Below are 6,595 nucleotides of genomic sequence, written 5' to 3'. Positions count from 1 at the left end.
GAGAACAACTTACTGCCCCCTGCTGCTGTCGGGCAGCATTAAACAGGTTTCTTTGATTGCTTAAAGAGTCGATATTAACTTTCAAAATAAGTCAATGTGCTCATTTAAAAAGCCAGTGAATTTTAAAGCATGAAGGTTAAGATAAGCTAACACATGACAATAAGTACTTTAATGAATACATTATTACATTTTTGTCTTGTTCTGTTGTGTTTTCCTTTGTTGACTGCTAAAATTTCGTAAACTGCTACATTCATAAAAAAATAAAGATTCATGTATTTTGCATGTATTACAAAACACTGAAACAACATGTTAGTAAAATTCACCAACACCAACTTCAGTTTGAATTCTGATCAAACTTGCACTTTTGCACAAATTTGCAGTTTTCTTTCTAAACTGTCTAGTATTTGAATAAAAGCAGAAAAATGTCTATAAAAAAGTACATTCAAAGAAAGATGTTTCATGCTTCAATGTGAAAAGGTTGAAGAATACTAGCAGCTCATTCAGTTCTCAGACTTTGTCCTAGAATAATAATAACGATTTAAATGGAAACACAGTTACATTTTCAGTTAATTCAGAGTGCTCACAAAACAAAACAGGGATCAAACAAAAGAACGTTTCCTAAAGATGAAAAATGGCAAAAGTTATATATGATTAAAAAAAAATACTGCTCTATATTGGCTCTTTTTAAGTCCAATCATAGCTTGGTCGTCTGTCAAAAGCTTACAAAAGGACCTTGAATCCTTTTTTTTAAAGTACTGTGAACAGGAAAGAACAGAAATGAACTTTCACACTCAACATAAAAGCAATAATTTTGCGATCACACATTCGCATAATAAAGAATTTGCAGTCAAGAAGCAACAGACAGGATTTAAATAAGTTATGCCAATGCCAAATGTCAGATATTCTTTGAGAAGTAACCTGATACTGTGTATCTGAGAACACAGCCCTGAGTGGCACGAACTGGACCACCGCCTACAGAGCTGATCAATATTTCAATCTATGTGTTCAGTCTTAATTCATTATTGAAACCCTCACACCAGGGCTGTGTTTACTCTCATTTCACAGCCCTTCACTTTTTGACTATATTAATTTGTTTAATTTCTGCATGCATAGAGATGCTCTAAAGAAATTTCAGGTTAAAGGTAAAATTGAGGTTTATATTAAGACAGCATGAATCAAATGTTAATAAGGACAATTTAAGGTTTTTAGTAAAACACTTTGGTTACCTTGCTTTTGCTTTCTTGAAAAGCTGGCTATGGAAGAATTTATTCACTTGTTCTTTAATATATGCAATGTGCAGTGTGCCTGTTTTCCAGAGGACCAGCACTACCGCCTTCTTTGTTTGTGCAAACTGCTTCCTTGATTTAATTTCCTTGAGAGATTGAATTAATTTTCATTTTTCCTTTGTGTTTTACCAACATGAATTCCTCTCTCTGGGAAAAGATGCAGGCGCTGTGAATTACTTTGCACAAAGATCCTCATACACGGTGTAGTTTTGCTAATGCAACACCACCTCAGTTCTTCTTGATGCGATCAGCTGTATCTGACAATCATCCTACCGTCTGTTCATTGCACCGCATGTGTCATTTTTGGCTCTTTGTGTGCAGCAGATTGGTGGTGTGAGAAGATGTGGAGGCTTTATTGGAATTGGGGGGTTGGGAAGGTGCTGCTGCTGCAGTGACTCAATCCTCCTTTAAAGACCCAAAGAGCCAGAGGAGAATAGAGAAGTCAGTGGAGAGAAGAGGAGAGGGGGAAGGGTTAAAAATGGCAGTGACGAAAGGTTGAGAAGAGGGGGGCAGCTGGATGGTTTGCAGAGGTGGAGGTAGGGGCAACGGAGATATGCAGCAGGTTTCAGAGTGTGTGTATTTCTGCATGTGTGCGCGCTGGGGGAGGAGAGGCTCTGTCAAAGCCGATGGGGGTATATATTATGTTTTATGGCTACGAAGGGATGCATAAATCACAGTTTCATTAAACGGCTTTGGTCTCCGAATGCTAACTCCTCCCCCAACTCCCACCCAAAGGGATATCCCTCTTCTGCATCTATCCGTCATTCCTCAAAAGCAGCCACCCATCCTCCCTCGTCGCTCCATCTACCGTTCTTCTTCTTTTCCAACCCCTTTCGCTCTCAGCCTTTCCACCACTCTCTCATCCTCTCTTCCCCTGTCTCCATGAGCAGCCATAAACCATCCACTCAGTCTGAATGGAGGATAGCCATGGCACAGTGAGATCAAAGGTCAAAACAACAAGAAGAAAAAGAAATGTGATAGCCAGTGTCAAGTTTAACGAGAATGGAAAAGAAGGAAGGAGAAACAACTCTTTATTTAAATAAATAGGAAAGAGACGCATTACTCGTTGTCTTCGTTTAGGCGAGACAACAGAAACCATAACATCAAAATTCCCATGAATCATGTGAGGTTGGTTTTCTTAAATGCAAACATTTTTCTACAGGCTACAAATGATACAGACACAACATCCTCTCCAACATATAAAAATACTATGACAAAAACGAATGCATTATAAGATTATTATAATATATATTACAATCTGTTAGGTTGTTACTGTATGTAGATGTGCTACAGTTATAACAATAACGATAACAATAAAAGCTACATTAGTTCAATTCTGGACCTTTATGAACATTTTGAATCAAAGGCTAAAATTCAAACCATGTTAAAACTAATATAAGTTTTAGTTTCACATCCATATAAATAACATGACATCATATATAAAAGCTACATTGTCTGTGTGGCATTCCTATGGTACGTTCACTGGTTCGGGACAAATTGGAGAGGGAGTGTTTGATTCCAAAAAGCAGGCTGCATCGCTGGATAATGACGTTCATTACAACAGGACGACTTCTTCTTGTTGGAAGCATCTTCCAATGACAAACACACATACACACAGGTTTTTGTACTTCTACACATGTAAGGATCCTCCTTCACACAATAACACCTTCTGTAAGGCCTTAACCTTAACTCTCCGCACGCCAAACGTTTCCAGTCAACATGATATCAGGACAGATTCCACATGTCACGTATTTAACTTTTCGGGTGTCATTTTGCTTCACTAAATGACACGAGGAAGCGCCAGGGTTAAGGTCAGGGTGTGGTTGTCAATCATGGTGTGAACTGATGCGCGAAAAGCAAAAAATGCATAGTGATAACACATTAAATTATCATGGTATTTCATGACACCAGGCTGTTCCAGCTGGCTGGATATCATTTTAAATTTTTAAATACTTTTGCCAGTATAGGAGTATTCCACCTAAACAAAGACAATTTCCGAAAACAAATGTAATTGCTAATGTTTCAGTCCATGTATTAAAAACTATACACAACCAACCAAGTATTCCTTTCCTTTTTTGTTCAGTACAACATGTTGCTAAAGAATTTGGTTTTAATTGTCCAATTTGTTACAGTGAAGATCAAATCTAAAAATTACGTTATTGCTGCAAGGAAAAGTAGAGGAAATTTCAGCAAAAATTGGAAATATTTTGTTGAGGAATTGATATGTTTCTTTGTCGGGCTATTATGACATTAGAAAGCAACACTTTGGGCTGTGGTGAATTCTGAAAGCCTTACTAAGCTGAGAAATTTAGGCAAATGATAATTCATCATTATTATTATTAAAAATAATTATTATAGTAGTAGGTGCAATGCATCTTAGACTGCTCTAACTGCTTTAGAGTAATCAACAATTACTTTCAAGTTTCACTGTCATGGATTATGTGAGGAAACAAATTATCAAAAATTTCAAAGAATTTTCATGTATTTTGTAAATTAATAGCCTGGGAATAGGAAGTTTGCTCAAATTAAGCATAAATTTAAGAGCAAAGTATTCTTTAATGCAGAGTTTCACAACTCTGAGATTTAATCCCCAGCTCTAACCTCAACCCTGCCTAACCCTAAATAAAGTCTTAACCTTCAATCAGCCCTTTAAATTTGCAAAGTGCAATGTCCTCACTTTAAAGAGATTTTAAGAGGTCCTCACAAATGAGAAGAACAAGAACACACACACACACACACACACACATACTGCTGGTCTAAACTGTGAAAATTTGAGTCTGTTAAGCAGCAAAGTGAATACATCACACACTAACTAATGCCTCTGTCACCTTTAACCTCTAGTGTGTGTTCATGTCAAGAAATGGAACAAGATGACCTTCGACATCATTGTGGATTTAAGATTGAAGACGACAGTTTCTTACCGGACTGCTTTCAAAAAGTAGGTGGGAACTTCGGATTATTTTATTTACCACTTTAAACAACAATGAGTTTGCTGCCATCTTTGCCATCTGCATTACCAACGGGACACATGTATCAACAGAAATGTATGTTACTTTTTGGTGTGTTTGCACGTGTGAACACACACTATAAATAATATATATATATATATATTATTTATAGTGTGTGTTCACACGTGCAAACACACCAAAAAGTAACATACATTTCTGTTGATACATGTGTCCCGTTGGTAATGCAGATGGCAAAGATGGCAGCAAACTCATTGTTGTTTAAAGTGGTAAATAAAATAATCCGAAGTTCCCACCTACTTTTTGAAAGCAGTCCGGTAAGAAACTGTCGTCTTCAATCTTAAATCCACAATGATGTCGAAGGTCATCTTGTTCCATTTCTTGACATGAACACACACTAGAGGTTAAAGGTGACAGAGGCATTAGTTAGTGTGTGATGTATTCACTTTGCTGCTTAACAGACTCAAATTTTCACAGTTTAGACCAGCAGTATGTGTGTGTGTGTGTGTGTGTGTGTTCTTGTTCTTCTCATTTGTGAGGACCTCTTAAAATCTCTTTAAAGTGAGGACATTGCACTTTGCAAATTTAAAGGGCTGATTGAAGGTTAAGACTTTATTTAGGGTTAGGCAGGGTTGAGGTTAGAGCTGGGGATTAAATCTCAGAGTTGTGAAACTCTGCATTAAAGAATACTTTGCTCTTAAATTTATGCTTAATTTGAGCAAACTTCCTATTCCCAGGCTATTAATTTACAAAATACATGAAAATTCTTTGAAATTTTTGATAATTTGTTTCCTCACATAATCCATGACAGTGAAACTTGAAAGTAATTGTTGATTACTCTAAAGCAGTTAGAGCAGTCTAAGATGCATTGCACCTACTACTATAATAATTATTTTTAATAATAATAATGATGAATTATCATTTGCCTAAATTTCTCAGCTTAGTAAGGCTTTCAGAATTCACCACAGCCCAAAGTGTTGCTTTCTAATGTCATAATAGCCCGACAAAGAAACATATCAATTCCTCAACAAAATATTTCCAATTTTTGCTGAAATTTCCTCTACTTTTCCTTGCAGCAATAACGTAATTTTTAGATTTGATCTTCACTGTAACAAATTGGACAATTAAAACCAAATTCTTTAGCAACATGTTGTACTGAACAAAAAAGGAAAGGAATACTTGGTTGGTTGTGTATAGTTTTTAATACATGGACTGAAACATTAGCAATTACATTTGTTTTCGGAAATTGTCTTTGTTTAGGTGGAATACTCCTATACTGGCAAAAGTATTTAAAAATTTAAAATGATATCCAGCCAGCTGGAACAGCCTGGTGTCATGAAATACCATGATAATTTAATGTGTTATCACTATGCATTTTTTGCTTTTCGCGCATCAGTTCACACCATGATTGACAACCACACCCTGACCTTAACCCTGGCGCTTCCTCGTGTCATTTAGTGAAGCAAAATGACACCCGAAAAGTTAAATACGTGACATGTGGAATCTGTCCTGATATCATGTTGACTGGAAACGTTTGGCGTGCGGAGAGTTAAGGTTAAGGCCTTACAGAAGGTGTTATTGTGTGAAGGAGGATCCTTACATGTGTAGAAGTACAAAAACCTGTGTGTATGTGTGTTTGTCATTGGAAGATGCTTCCAACAAGAAGAAGTCGTCCTGTTGTAATGAACGTCATTATCCAGCGATGCAGCCTGCTTTTTGGAATCAAACACTCCCTCTCCAATTTGTCCCGAACCAGTGAACGTACCATAGGAATGCCACACAGACAATGTAGCTTTTATATATGATGTCATGTTATTTATATGGATGTGAAACTAAAACTTATATTAGTTTTAACATGGTTTGAATTTTAGCCTTTGATTCAAAATGTTCATAAAGGTCCAGAATTGAACTAATGTAGCTTTTATTGTTATCGTTATTGTTATAACTGTAGCACATCTACATACAGTAACAACCTAACAGATTGTAATATATATTATAATAATCTTATAATGCATTCGTTTTTGTCATAGTATTTTTATATGTTGGAGAGGATGTTGTGTCTGTATCATTTGTAGCCTGTAGAAAAATGTTTGCATTTAAGAAAACCAACCTCACATGATTCATGGGAATTTTGATGTTATGGTTTCTGTTGTCTCGCCTAAACGAAGACAACGAGTAATGCGTCTCTTTCCTATTTATTTAAATAAAGAGTTGTTTCTCCTTCCTTCTTTTCCATTCTCGTTAAACTTGACACTGGCTATCACATTTCTTTTTCTTCTTGTTGTTTTGACCTTTGATCTCACTGTGCCATGGCTATCCTCCATTCAGACTGAGTGGATGGTT

This window comes from Haplochromis burtoni, unplaced genomic scaffold, assembly GCF_018398535.1.
Source record: "Haplochromis burtoni strain Fernald_Lab_line unplaced genomic scaffold, NCSU_Asbu1 Contig_269, whole genome shotgun sequence".
NCBI lineage: Eukaryota > Metazoa > Chordata > Actinopteri > Cichliformes > Cichlidae > Haplochromis > Haplochromis burtoni.
This window is presented reverse-complemented; position numbering follows the sequence as displayed.